Below are 15688 nucleotides of genomic sequence, written 5' to 3'. Positions count from 1 at the left end.
CTTGATTTTACGAAAATTGCCAATTAGCTCCCCCGATTTTTTGAATATTGCAATTTAGTCCAAACGTTCTAGAATTCTTCAAATTTAGCCCACATTTTTGCCATTTAACCCCTTCAAAATTTTGAATTTATACAGTTATTTCCCAAGAATTACGAATTATGCCCAAATTTTCCATCAATAATTTTCGAAAATTACGAATTAGACCCTTAAATTTCTAGGTTGACATAATTCAGTCCTTAAGTTCTCAATCCTCCACAATTCGATCCCCATAGCTAATATTTTAGAAATTCAATCCCCTAAGCCTTAGAGTTTGAAACATGCAATTACAAATAATCAAGTTTAATGCACCTCGATTGAATTCTAGCATTCATGCTTATTAATTCAAGTAATAAAGCAATATAAAATGCTTAAATGGCCAGAATACTTGTAATAAGCGTAGTGTCTGGCTCCGCTTGCTCAGCATGCATCACATAAGCCCTTCCAGTCGTGGGCTGCTTCTGCTTCGGGCAATCAATAGCCTTATGCCTGCTTCATCCGCACCTAAAGCACTTGTAGGTGCCCAACATGCACTTTCCAAAGTGATGGTGATTGCACTCCTTGCAGTACGGCTTCTCATCAGTCTTCGGGACAACTTCCCTCGGTGGTTGCCCGTGTGGTTTTTGCTGCCCTGGCCACTTCGATGGTCCAGTAAACGGCTTCTTGCTCTGCTGTGACTGCTGCTGTGGAGGGGGCCTCTTTCTTTGCATCTCCCACTCAATATCTTTCAACGACTGCTCTGCCCTGAAGGCCCTCGTAACATCATCATTATAACTTGTCGGGTCTCCCAACAGCACATCCCGGCGCACAGTATGTGTGGGGCCCCGGGTCCGACATCTAATACTAATAATTATAAATATAACAAACCCAACGATTGAGTAAAATACATAATTTGTGGTTCACAAATCCACATAAACATCGTCAAAATAATTTAAAGGTCACAAATGTTTGAAATATAAATTTTACATGCAAAAATAAAGTAGGGAACCAAAGTAATCCAAACATCATCAAATAGATCCTAAGACCCAAGAATCCCACTCTAACTCGTATCTCCTCGCCTGGAACTGGACTCTGGCATCCCAAGCCTCGCCTCACCTACCGTCAAGCACATGAAAACAAGAGGTAGCCGACGTGCCGGTGAGTATAAACCCAGTATGATACAATCAATAACATATGAGAATTAAAATTTCACATAGTTCATATAAACTCATAAATATGCAATATAATATAATGTATGATCAGAAGTTGTGGGCTATCAATAAATCTCAAGATCAAGTAAATCATCTGGTCATAGGGTACCCAAGGAAAGAGAATCCCCTAGCAACATCCACCGACTCATCCGCTCGGGGTGGGATGCTGTGTTCTACAATCCCAAGACTATGGTGCGCCTATAGAGAGTGTTCAGGCAATAGTAGCGACCTCCGTATACACTATGCCAATTAAACTATAGCCCCATACGTCCAACAAATCAATAAATCAAAGCGACCTCCGCCATATCAAATCTGAATCGAAAAGTGGCTCAATATACAATGCAATGATGCATTTCAATCTCATCAAGTCAATATCATAATAAGCTCATCTCAAAAGATCAATCATCAACAAATCACAAGTAATTCATCAAGCCATCAAATTTTCAATTTAAAATAAAAATGATACTTTTACCTCGTATGTTACCAAAGGTAACATACCTTTCAAATATTACCAAAAGAAGATCGAAATGTATAGTTGAGAAGTCTTGAATCTCTTAATTCTACTATAACTCAAGAACTCGGATCATTTATCAAAACAGAGCAATTTCTGTACAAAATTCATAATTAATTCAATACTTCTTCAAATCAAGATCCGCAAATTGGATATGCAAGAAAACTCAAATCCCAACAATTCTTCTTCACAAACTGTTGTAAATAAAGTCATTTACTCAGCCGTTCATAATCTGAAACATACAACATGATTTTCGAAATTCTCCATCCGTACAAATCTGGCATAGTTAAGTCTTTCGAGCATAACTCCATCAATACTCAATGGAATCAAGCCTATTTTTTATCATTTCTAAGACAAGACAATGTTATATAACTTTCATTGGAAATCAAATCCAGATTCCCAATCAATAAATCCCAGAATTCGAATAAACAGAAGGCATGTACACAAACTCGGGATTCTAGACCAGGTTTAGTAAATATAGCATATCTCTTTCATTTCTTCATGGAATTGAGTGATTCTTGAACCAAATCGAAGCTAACTCGATTGTCTACAAGTTTGATGAAGACAATAACTCCAAAATCCAAACACAACTGTCACATATACTCAAAATACTGAAGTTATAAAAACCGTTCTTTGCACATAAACAAGAAACCGTGCTCATATCCATTTTAAATTCAAACCAACTCAAATACAACATTTTTAACATCTTAATATCTCAAATATCAACTCAAATATCAATTCTAAACTTCAACCCATTTCCAAACTTGAATAAAAATGAGAAATACTTACATCATCTTGAAGATCTTGAAGAGATGATCACAAATCTATCCTTATATCAAAATTTCCTTGAGCAAATCTCCCTTAGATTGAAGAAGAAATGTAGAAATGGAGAGGAGATGAAGGTTTCGGTGGAGGATAAGGAGGAGAAATGATTGGAGGAGGTGAAAGTTGACTTAAATATTCATTTTTCGCGTCTGAAGCACCGCAGCCCCACTTTTCATCGCCAAATTTGCGCAAAACTAGCGCCTAGGTGCTACTATTCTAGCGCTGCAGCGCTTGAATAGTGCCGATGAACAGTAAATTTTTTTTTCAATTTTTTTTTAAAATTCAGGCATTACAGTATGCCTAAGATCATCTAGGAAGTGTCTCAGCTTCTCACCAGCGTCATTTGTGATTAGGGGGACAAAATGACAACTCCTATCGAACTTCTTGACAAATTCAGCAACAGACGAATACCCCTGGTGGAGACTCACAAACTCTCTTTTCAATCTCGAACGGACATCGGCGGTGAAATACTTCTCAAAGAAAACCCTCTTGAAGCCCTCCCAAGTCAATGTCGCCAGATACACTCCTCGCTCCCTTCCCTCCCACCATAAGGAAGCGTTGCCCTTCAGCAAATAAATGACACAAAGAACCTGGTCAGCATCCGTCATATTCATATACCTAAAAATCACCTCCAGAGATGTAGAACCCGTAAGTCAGTAGACGTATAAGCCATGCATAATTCTAGATTTTTAAATTTAATTGACTTCATTGCATGATTATTTTAAATGCATTTATTTGAAGTTAATTATTCATTATTTCAGTTCAGTAGTTTGATTTTTAGCATTTCAGTATTTTCAGTGAGGCCGGACCGGAGTTGGAGTTTTGAGATAGAATTTAAGATTCGAGAAATATTTCCAGAAGTTAATTTAGCTAGCAAGTAAGTTCATTTAAGTTAGAAAGGGAGGTTTGAGGATTTAATTTAATTATTTGAGGTGATTAAGAAATGAATTCATTTAATTTATTAAATTAAGGGGTTAGCTCACTAAATTATTTAAAGGATTAGTAAGGCTTTCAAGGATTATTAGTTGACTAGATAATCAACATTTCCCTTTATTTTATCATGCATTTTTCGGCCACCCTTAGTGCTAGAAGATTCATTTTCCAACTCATCAACTTTGACCAATTCTTTGCATGTAATTAGTAGGATAATTCTAGGATTTTTGGGAGCACAATTTAATTAAATAAATGGACATATCCTAGCCTAGAATCAAGATAAATTTCGGCCACCACCTCCTAGAAGCATCCACCAACTCATTTGATATCAAACCATAATTCAAAATTCAAATTCAAAAGGGAGTGGACTTGGTCTTGATCCTTCCTTATATTTTGCACCCATCTTATCTCACTCCCCAACCATTTTCTCCCTCCCTCACCACCGAATTCAGCACCATTCAGATCCATTTTCAGTGTAGAAAAATCGTGAGTCTTAGCTAGAGGGAAGGCAAGAAAATCGAGTTCAAGAAAGGTAGACAAGAAGCGCTCCACCTCCTCCGTGCCGCGTCGTCGTTGTTTCGTTCGTTTTCTTTCGAAACGAAACCAGGCATGTCTAGATTTCTTTCAAACCTCAATCAAGTCATATTATCATTTATTTTTCAGTACAGGATCATGTTTTAGCAAGCAAAAACCGAGATACATGTCAAAATATTTTGGAACACACATGCAGAATTTCGGCTCTTCATGGCAAGCTTCACGATTTCTTTTGGTTTGTGAGTTTCAGGTATTGGATCGACTCCAGGCTCCCAAGGCGGCTTGTATACATGTAGTAGGATGCATTAGGACCATGTTGGTCCATCCAAACCAGCCTCATGCTTGCTGGAAAACCGAAATGACAGCAAGTTCTCCATAGGTGCAGAAATGTGATTCGAAAATTCAGTTTGGATGTCAAGGAGGAAGGATCTGATCTTGGCTGCCCCAAAGGCCTATATCCATGGTTGGATCACTTCCCTAGCATGTCTAAGTCGTGACTAAGTTGCCCTTTTGGTGGCTTGGTCCATGGCCCATCGGTTTTTAATCAAAACGTGAAAACAGTCCCTTTCCCCATTCGACTTCTTCATTTGTGCAGCTTTTGATTTCGTTCTTTTGTTGCTTGGTATGGATCTTGGTTGGCCTATGGCCCTTAGCCACGGTTCATATCATGCTCCTAGATGTCTAGATCGTGCCATGGTCAATCAAATGGCCACTGGAACGACGCAAGACATCGATCATAGCATAAACACTACACACGCATGCACGTTGCTCTCGGTTGGACCCTTCGGTTGAGTTATGGTGTGATGCGGATTGTGGCTGGCCTAGGGCCCTTAGCCATGGTTCAAATCATTCCTTGGGATGTTGGTAAGAGTCTCTGGTTGGTGGTTCACTCCCCTAATGGCCGATAGTCTCGAAACCAATGCAAGTCTTGTAGTGCGCAGCTGCTGTATTTTTTTGACAGCAAGTATGCTGCTGTTCAGAAGCGTCGTTTGAGTTCTTGGTTGGCTTTTGGCCCATGGCCTTGGACTGGACAGTGCCTCATTGAGTTAGGAAGGTCATGTTTTTGACCGTTCATCATTTGGATCATTTTTGAGGTCGTACGAGAATTTACGGTGCAATGTGCCAAATTGACTCTCGAAAGAGCGTTTCGTGTTTTGGCCTCCATTCCACCTAGATTTCGACCCTATCATTTTAGGAACATTATTTTATGATTTTTCAGCGTATTTTAATCATGACTATACGTCAGTTCAGTGTCGGTTCAGGTTGGCTCGGAGTCATGATTAAATGCGAAGTCATTAGGCGTCATAGTCGCATCTTTTGAACGTAAATTGCATAGTTGGTCATGTTTAAGCTATTGCATATTTTTCATGGCACAGTTAGGTTGCAGCGAGCCTGGGAACGATTCAATCCAATCCAGTTGGTAAAATTACAGGAATTTTCATTACGCCAGTTAATTATTTTACGTGCATTAAACAGAAAATGATTATTTTTGAGATTTATGCGATATGGCTTGTGGTTCATTCACTATGTAAGAGTGTTATTTTATACAGTCGCCAGTGACCGATCAGTTCAGTATGGTACCACCCGGTCGCCAGTGACCGGCCAGCTCAGTTCAGTTTCAGCCTCCCCGGTAGCCAGTTACCGATCAGTTCAGCTTAGTGCAGTGGCCACAGGCGTAAAACATAATCTCAACAGAAAATTTTACCAGATATTTCAGTACAGGCTCCAAGGAGCAAATATTTTTATAGTGATTTCCAGTTCAGTTATGCACGTATTATAATTGCTCAGTACAGATTATTTTCAGTATGCCTCAGGACAGGATATGTTAACTCATGCATATTTTAAATTCAGATTTTTACTCGTTACCTGCGATATATGCATGCTGAGTCTTTAGGCTCACTAGACTTGATTGTTGTAGGTACTGATGAGGCCAGGGCCGAGGGTGGGGACCAGTGAGCCAGCTTGGGTCGGCAGTAGTGGCACCCGAGGACCTCAGTGCAGCAGTTGTTATGTTTCTCCGCAAACAATTTTTATCAGTTGATGGATATTTTTAAATTGTGATTTTTGGAAAACTTTAATTTTCTTCCGCTGCAATACTTTGAAATATGGAACTTGATTCACCAGTGATTTTTATGAATGACGCCATTTGAGTTCTTTTAAAAAGAAAATTTTTATTTTTCCGCAAATTTTCAAGAAAGGAGTTTTAGGTCCTTCGCAAGAGACCTAATAAATCCCTCATCTACGAATGGATCAGTAGTGCCAGAAAAATCCTCGGTATCCATCCTCCTGAACCGCCTCTGGTCGGACTCTCGCAGCATTCTCAACATGCTGCTCCAGTAATCAAGCCATACCAGCTAGCACATGAGCACTAGCATCCTGATTAGGACGAGGTGGTAGAATCTCATCCTCCTGCCAATCCTCACTATCTCTGCGAAGAACTCGTCTAGGAGACATCTCTGTACATGTCATCAAAAACACATAACCAACATGGATTTAAATTTTAAATTACGTATAGCTTCTTAATTCATGTATCATATAAGCATTTAAAACTCAGCATATAAATCTTAAAGCAGTAAAACTCACAGACTTGATGCTTGACTTCTTGAGCTTCTCGGAGTGGCAATAACACAACCCTTTCGGGATCCTTCGCTCTGATACCAACTGAAACGTTTCGTACTTTTTAACTTTAAAATCCTACTATTTTTTTTTTTTTGTAATCATAAAATTCGAAACACTCATTTAAAATAACTCAACCTTTAAAAACCTTAAATGCATAAAAATCCATAAATCCTCAATAACCAAAATCGTATGTCAACTTTTAAAATAATCCAAAACTAGACTTCAAAATAAAGCATAAAATCTCTAAATAAATAATCATCAAAATCTTTACAAAAAAACTTTAAATACTAAGTAAGTGCGGAAAATAAAGTCCTTCCGGACTGTACTGCCAGACTCGATTCACTCAAGTGTCAAAGCCTCCCTCAAAATCGTCCTTACCTGCAACCATTCAAACCCAGTGACTCTAATGACTCAGCACGTTCTAACCATACTTAACAAATAATACATATATATGTACATGCATTAAAATCATACTTTTATTTAAAATAAACTAACATAAATTTGTAAGGGTAAATAATCATAAATCTTTAAATCGTAAAGATTTCCATCATCTTATATCATTTTGGGTGAAGTTTGATATTTGAAAGTGACTAGATATAATCGTATCATCCCGTGGTCGACTGATCAGTCTTAGCTCAACATTGCACATGGGGCAGGCGTCAGCAACTTTCGTCACTGGGCCTCGCCATATATGGAAATACGATCGTTGGGCTCCCTCCGGGGCCATCTCCCGTAAACGAACTCCCTCTAGACCTTTTCCCACACAATATCCCTAATCATATCATATTATATTTGTTACAGTCAATTAACATCCTTTAAAATATTTTCCTTTCCTTTTATTTATAAAATATCGTATCATTCAAAATTTTAAAACACCATTTTTCGAGAAAAATCGTACAGCCTTTGTATATATCATAAAATATCATATTTTCTTCATAACCATTTAAAATATCATTTAGCATACATTATGATTCAGCGGTACACTGTCAGACCTTTCGTACTACCCAGGGACGTAAAATGGTCATTTTACCCCTGGTCTCCAAAATTTACGAATTTGACTTTTTCTTACTTTTATTGACTTGAGCCTATTCCAAATCATCATATAAGCTTAAATTTGACTTCTAACATTTTTCTTAGACGTAAACCCAAGCATTTCGATTTATTTACTTAATAACTAAACCGTGAAGCGTTTTAAACCCGAATTAATTCCAAGCTTAATATTTTAGTCTCAAATTGGAAACTTAAGCTTTTCATATCTAAAATACTCCCTTGAGCAACGCACCAGCCCCTGTGAACCACGGTTCGAGCCCTTCCCTTTTCTAAGCCATGTTCGAAACCCTAAACCCTAAGTCACGTTTTATTCCCAAAACTCTCGAGCCACCTTGGACCAGCCCATGCCCAGACCATCAGCCTACCCTCTTGGACCACCTTGAACCGTCCTGGACCAGCACACCAGCCTCTAGTCCCTGCAACCACCCGCGCACCCTCTCCTTTAATCCCCAAAGTCGCGGCTCATACCAACCCGAGCCACCTTGGACCACGGATGCATCAGACCACGTCCCGACCCCAAGCCATCCTCCTTAGACTTTACTGGACCAGCCTAGCCACCCAATCAGCCGTGCGCCTAACCCTTGAACCAGCTACGAACCCTAGCTTCTTGGTTTAAGCATGCAGCTGCCTCCTTTCTTCACCCTGAGGAGTCTGGTCACCCTAGGACTCTTCCTAGACTCTGAACCGAGTCGCGCACAGGGCCTAAACCATGGCTGGCCGAGCCCTGGTGTAGCAGCTCAACCAAGCTTCTCCCAAAAACCCTTGAAAACCCTATCCCTTTTGATCCATTCCATGCACAGCCCCTTCTTGATACCGTCCAGCCTTCGTATCGCCTCTAAACGACACTTTCCACGTCACTTTAACACTTCCTAATGGCAGCGTGTCCTTAGAATTCATAACGTGACTAAAACAAGCGTGAAATCAACAAAAACGTTTGAAAATAAAGCGTAAACGTTGCATATCTTGGTCTAAATAATTTTCATGCTTAAAAATGTAAATCATGCATAATATGATTTGAATGATGCATAAAGAAAGTTAGAAGCATGTCTTTGCGTTAAAAACGATCGAATATTCGATTATTGGCGTGTGTTGCGAAGAAGGACGAACGGGAGACGAAAAATCCTTGAACTTTGCTCTTGAAATTTTCGAAAATTGTGTGTGTGGTGTGTGAATTTTGGCTGGTAGGAGTCCCAAGAAACCTAGTTTTTGCTTTTTAAATTTTCGATTTTTAGCGTTTAGAAGTTAGGGTTTTAGGCTATTAAGTTTATGAATAATTAGGTCCACTAATCTTAGGTAAATTAGGCTAATTAAGACCAATTTAATAGTAAAATAAAAGTTCAAATTTTTTTTTTTTAAATAATACTTTTTGGGCATTTAAAGTCTTTTGTTTGCCCAAAACCGACTTAAAGATAAAATCAGGCTTTTCTCGTAAAATAATTTGGACTACATCATTTTTAGAAAATTTTAACCACATTTAGTCATTTTTTCAAGCCTTAAAAACATTTATCGAAAAATATTTTCATCTTGGTCGTCCTTGGTTTTTTTCCACCCTATTATCGAATATCCGGATAAAATCTCTAATTTTCATGAAATCATGTAATTAAACCTTCAATCATACAATATGTATCATTTAATCATTTAAAATCAATTAAATAAAGCAATTAAATAATTTAAAACAATTTGCATGCATGCGATTTACATGAACTGATTTTTGGACGTTACACATGGTGTATCAGAACCAAGCACTTAGGTGTCCTTTTGTGTAAGTAGGTTTCAGATTGCTTCTTGAGTGAAAGTAATTAAATGTATTCTTAGACCACCGTAAGAATTGTTTTATGACTAATCTTTTGGATAAAATGATTCGATATGATGATTAATTTTTCTTAGACTGGGTCAAATGCAGTCCTGAAACTAGAGATAGATGATTCTTCAATACAAGACCTGGAGTTTATTGTTTTTGATGTAGCCAAAAATAAATGGTAAATTAACTTTATGTCCGAAACTTCCGAGTTAATCCATTGAATCATTGGGGTATTCTCATTACTTGTTTTCATGTCTTTCATTTAATATAGTGTCGTGGATTTAACAGAAAGAATTTGAAAAAGCAAGAAAAGAGTTGCAGGTTGAGCTAGGCAAGGGATCTTCCCTTGAGGACATGCGAAAGAATATAGTCAAAGGAGAGAGAAAAACTCATGTTGCTAAAAGATTTTTCATAGATATTGAATCTTTCATGTTAATGTAGAAAGCAAATCTGAAAGACGTAGACAATGGGATGCTGGTATAAAAGATATGTTTTTTTAGATTTTGAATCTTTCATGTTAATGTAAAAAGCAAATCTGTTTTAAGCTATAGTCGGGAATTGTCGCCAAGAACTGATGGTAGGAAATTATTCAGGCTCCTCCTCCATGTGTACTGCCTGCTGATTCAGTTTCTTTGAGTAATGCTGCAGAAACAAAAATTTCAACCAATTTTATTGTTGTAATTTATGAGTTTCAGAGTTTTGACAAATAAATTCGTGAAAGAATTGTAACGTCCAAAAATCCGGTTACGTAAACCACATGTATGAAAATTATTAAATTACTAAATTAATTTAATTAAATGATTTTGGATGCATGAATGATACATTTTGATTGATTAAATGATTAATTGTGTAATATTGCTTGATTTCATAATTTAAAGATTTTCAGATAAATATCGGTAGTTGGCCGGGGACGATTAAAGTGTTAAAATTTTTATTTTTAGTTAAGAAAATATTTATTTTAAATAATTTAATAATTTTATCATTTTTAAGGTCAAATTTAAATTAATTAGTGGGAGCAAGGAATTTATGTAATTTATAAGGGATTTTTGAAAATATGTATTTTTAAATTTTTTAAATTTGAGACCTAATGCTTTTAGTGATGTTAATGAGCCTAATTTATTAATTAAAAACTATGGTTGATTAAGCCCATTAATTAAGTAATTAAGAATTTTTTTTAAAAATAATTAAACTCTAAGCCCTACACACACACACAACTTACGTGAATTGAAAGGGGTGAAGGACGGCCGAAACTAGGACCCTTGGCCAAGGGAATTTTGAAATTTTTTTCTCCATTGTTCTTCGATTTTCTCCCTCGTTCTTCCTTCTAACAACGATCACTCGAATCCCTTGTATCCTAAGGTGGGTTTTCGATGGGTTTTTATCAAGAAAAGGGTAAAAATCGTCATTCGTTTGTCACCGACGTTCCACTGCACCGATAATCGTATTTCGAGCATTTTAAACGCAAAGAGATGTTCTAACCTTTTTTTTTTGCATCATTCAAACCATATTATGTATGCTTATGATATTTTGAATGAAAAACTTGATGATCAAGTTTTATTAACGTTTGAAAGAGTAAGTCGTGGAGTTTGGGAAATAGTTATTAAGTATCGAGTCAATTCGGGCTATAAACGGGATTCCGGTTTAGTGATTAAATTGAATAAATCGAAGGGCAAGAGTTTACGTTTAAGAAAACTAGTAGAAGTAGAAAATAAATTATATGATAGTTCGGGATAGGCTCGAGTCAAAAAACGTAAGAAAAGGTCAAAAACGGGAATTTCGGGGTCGAGGGGTAAAATGGTCATTTTACGTCCCGGGTAGTTCGAATGCCCTGGTAGTGTCCCGGGGGTCATAATATATGTTAAATGATTTTTAAAATGATTATGGTGAATTTATGATATTTTTACAATAAATGCTCCAGTTGAGCGATTTTCTGGAAAATGCTTATTTTACGATTTTTAGAGGATATGATATTTTATAAATAAAAGAAAAGGAAAATATTTTGAAATATATGAATTGACTGTGACACAGAGAATTTGTGGGGGATCCGTTTTAAGAAGGGGCGGTAAACTTACTATATTTTAGGCCACGACCCAGTGACAAGATTTGGTGACGCCTCGTCGTCAGGTACCATGGTTTATAGATTGATCAATCGAATAGAGGATAAATGATAAATGATAAATGATAGTCAATTTCAATAATCAAACTTCACCGAAAATTATTTATAAAAAAAAAAGATGAGGAAACGCTATATAATGTTGAGGATTTTGAATGATTTATGAAAATGGATATGCTAGCGATTTTTAAGTCGGAAGTAGTTTATTAAAAATATTCTTTTAAATACATATGCTTGTATATATATTATTTGCTATCACGGTTGGGATATGCTGAGTCATTAAACACATTAGATTTGAATGGTCGCAGGTGAGGATAACGTTGAGGGAGCCTCGAACGCTTGAGTGGATCTGGCATGGCAGTACACTCCTGAAGGCCTTTCGTTTTCCGTAATATTATGATAATCAAAGTTTTGATTAAGATTTTGAGGATTTTTTTAAAGAGAGATTTATATTTCGTTTTTAAAAGTTTAGACGCTGGATTTCGTATGATTGACGTATGCTTTTATGATTGATGATTTATGGATTTTTCTCGCAAATTCCGATTTTTTTGAATATGGGTTGATATTTTGGTATGGTTCATTCTTTAAGAAGATATTTTTTTAATAAAAATTTCTAGTATTTATTCAATTAAAGTAAGAGGTAAGGGACATTTCAAGAACTGAAGAACAAAACTGAACTGACGCAACTGAGAGGTCGTGATTGAAAGAAGGGTTATTGGACTTAAATGGATTAAGACGTGAAGTTAATGGACTAAAGTTCTTGTAACGCCTCATATTCGACGACTATCCTCAATGTACCAAGACGAGTCTTTCCAGTGTGCTTATGTCCTCACACGCACCTTAGGAAACTTCCTAGGGGGTCACCCATCTCAGAATTGCCCCAAGTCAAACACGCTTAACTTTGAAGTTCTTATGTGATGAGCTACCGAAAAGAAGATGCACCTTCTTTATATGAGTAGTACCAAACTAATATTTTAAGCCCTCCTCAACTAAACAATCCCATACCTGAACAGTTTTGAAATCCCTCTCCTTCCGGTGTAAGATTGGTTCATTAATGTCCCCTTCACCTAGAAGCCTGCCAGGAGCCGCTCATTGTCCGTGCAACCTCATGGCACCGGCGATCACCCCCTCCCTCTTCGGCCCCGGGCCTCACATGCCCACCACCTTCCACTTGGTTCGTCCTCGAACCACACCCTACTAGGAGAGGTCGGCTCTGATACCAACTGTAACGCCCCAGATTCGAAAACTGTCCTCGCTGTACCAAGACGGGTCTTTCCAGCGTGTTTATGTCCTCACTCACGCGCACCCTAGAAAACTTTCCAGGGTGTCACCCATCCCAAAATTGCCCCAAGTCAAGTACGCTTAACTTTGGAATTCTTATGTGATGAGCTACCGAAAAGAAGATGCACCTTTTTTATATGAGTAGTACCTATCAAATCTTTTAAGCCCTCCTCAACTGCACAATCTCATACCTGAATAGTTTTGGAATCCCTCTTCTTCAGGTGTAAAATCGGTTCATTCATGTTCCCTACGCCTAGAAGCCTGCTAAGAGCCGCTCATTGTCCGTGAAACCTCATGACACCGATGATCACCCCCCGCCATTTTCGGCCCCAGGTCTCACAGTTCTAATAAGAATAAATAAGTCTTAAACCTGATGATTCGAAGTTCATTAAATAGATTGAAGATCAGAACCGAAGACTTCGCAAAACATAACTGAAATGACCTATCTCAATGGAAGTGTTCAAACTGAGAAGACATCAGTTAGAACTGATGTAGTCCCGCTGAACTGATTAGTCGACTAGTTTGACTCCTGATTAGTTAAACACGCCATCTGCTGCATTTTGAAATACTCATCAGACAAACTGACAGTCATTACCAAAGAAGAACAGATGAAAAAGAACAGTCTTGAAACGTCTACTGAATTTATTTATTTATTTTTTTAAAAGCTACAATTCGAAAATAAATGTTTACAAGCACGCATGCGGTAACTGCTGAAACTCACACATTAAAAAAAAAAAGGGGAATTCAATACTGAAAATTACTACAGGTAAAATATTTCAAAAACTCCTGTCGCACCATCAACATATAAAAAGAAAAAGTATGAAAATATCCAAATCACTCCTATCTCATAAATATGATGTGCGGAAGAAATAAGTTCCTCGGGTTCATGTGCGCACATCCAACTCTGCCTACTCAGTCTTCGGTACCTCCAATCTCCTGATCAATATGCTCACCTGCATCATTCACACCTAGTGAGTCTAAAGACTCAACACACCTGTTACGTTATAACGAGTACATATACATAACATGCAACAATGAAAAGTACTGTAACCAACATACATTTCATGATCTTAAAATCGTAAACGTAAACTTATCGTATAAAAGCATAACGTGTCAAAACATGTCTCATCATAATAATCATATACGTATACATTTTCTTGATTGAATTCAGTTCGTTAGTTGTGACTTTTGTATCGGCTTTATTCGATAGATCCATCTACGTATAACCGTGGTACCTGACGGCGGGAACATCAGCGACAGCATTACCCGCCCACTGAGCCTTGGCCTTACATATTATCGTATACATATACATGTTAGTCACAACCAACTCCCATCCTTCAAAACATGTCATCATATTCATCACTTATCAAAATCATGCATATATGTAATTTTCCTTAAAATCAAGCATGCAACGTATTTTTTTCATATTTACATAAAAGTCATATTCATGATAATATAAACATTTAAAACATGACAAATCGTGTTCGCTAGGACTGCTAAGTCGACCCGGATCCAAAATGACCATTTTTCCCCTAGGAACCCTAATTGACCATTTTACCCCTGGACCTCAAAATTTCGACCCGAAGCCCCTCAAAACACCTCAAAACACGTAAATAAGCATTTCTTAGACGTAAACTCAAGCCATTTTCAAAATTTAAATGATTCGTTTTAAAACTTAGACCGGAGTCCCGGTTTTAACCCGAATCAACCTGAAACTTAACCGAATTTTTCCCAACTCGAACCATGACTCGAACCTACATGACCAACCTCTAAACCACTCATTCCAGACCACTTATGAACTAAAAACCACACCCAAAGGTTGCTGGAAATTTCCAGCGTGTTACAAACTTCAGCCCTAGTATACTAAAATTGCAAACCTTCGACCCTAGGCCCTACAAGCTCGAACCAGCCTTGGACCAACCCTTACTAGCCAACTTAGGACACTCCTGGACCTACCTAACCCAAGCTCACAGCCCCATGCATGCTGCAAGACGCAAACGACCTCTAGCCACCAACAATGCACCAACCGAGAACAACCCTAGCACCATTCACTCAATCGGCCTCTTCCCTAACTCCAGCCATGTTCCAGCCATCCTAGGTCATGCCTCAGACCTACCAGGGTTTGGTCCAGGGCTAGGGACGACCCTTTCATACCCGCCGCACCACAACCTCTCGATCTAGTCGCCTAGCCGCTAGGTTTTTCCACCCAAACCGATCGGCCCTCACCTAAACCAACCAAGCTTCGACTCCAACACTCAACCCTCTTCCTTCTTGACATTATCAGCTTCCTAACAACACAAGTCGGAATCCCCCTTGCACAATAATCACAAAAACGTGAGTAGGAAATAATAGAATGCATATTTCGTGTCAAACCTTTGCAAAAACGATGCCACAAGGTAAATTTAAGAGTTTCTCATGAAAATACATATATATCAGCATACATAGCAAGAATGATTAGAAAAAGAATGATACAAGGCATGCCTTAATGTTTTTCTGCTAAAAAACTCGAAGGTATGCACGCACGTAAGACTTGCACTAGAGAGGCGGAGAAGAATTTTCTTGAAAGCTATGAAGGATTTCGTGAGTTGCTGCTGGTTTTCTCTTCGAAATGGCTGCTGATGGAGGGGAGGGGCGGTTGCTAGGTTTAGTTTAGGTTTAGGGTTTTCTTAATGATATAATTAAATCAAAATATAATGCATTAATGGGCCTTTAATTAAAATTAAAAGGGTTTTGAGCCCATTAAGCATTAAAACAAACCCATCAAGCCCAATAACACTCCCGAAAAATATTTCATT

The sequence above is a fragment of the Primulina tabacum genome, chromosome 11 (genome assembly GCF_025594145.1).
Source record: "Primulina tabacum isolate GXHZ01 chromosome 11, ASM2559414v2, whole genome shotgun sequence".
In the NCBI taxonomy this organism is placed as follows: domain Eukaryota; kingdom Viridiplantae; phylum Streptophyta; class Magnoliopsida; order Lamiales; family Gesneriaceae; genus Primulina; species Primulina tabacum.
This window is presented reverse-complemented; position numbering follows the sequence as displayed.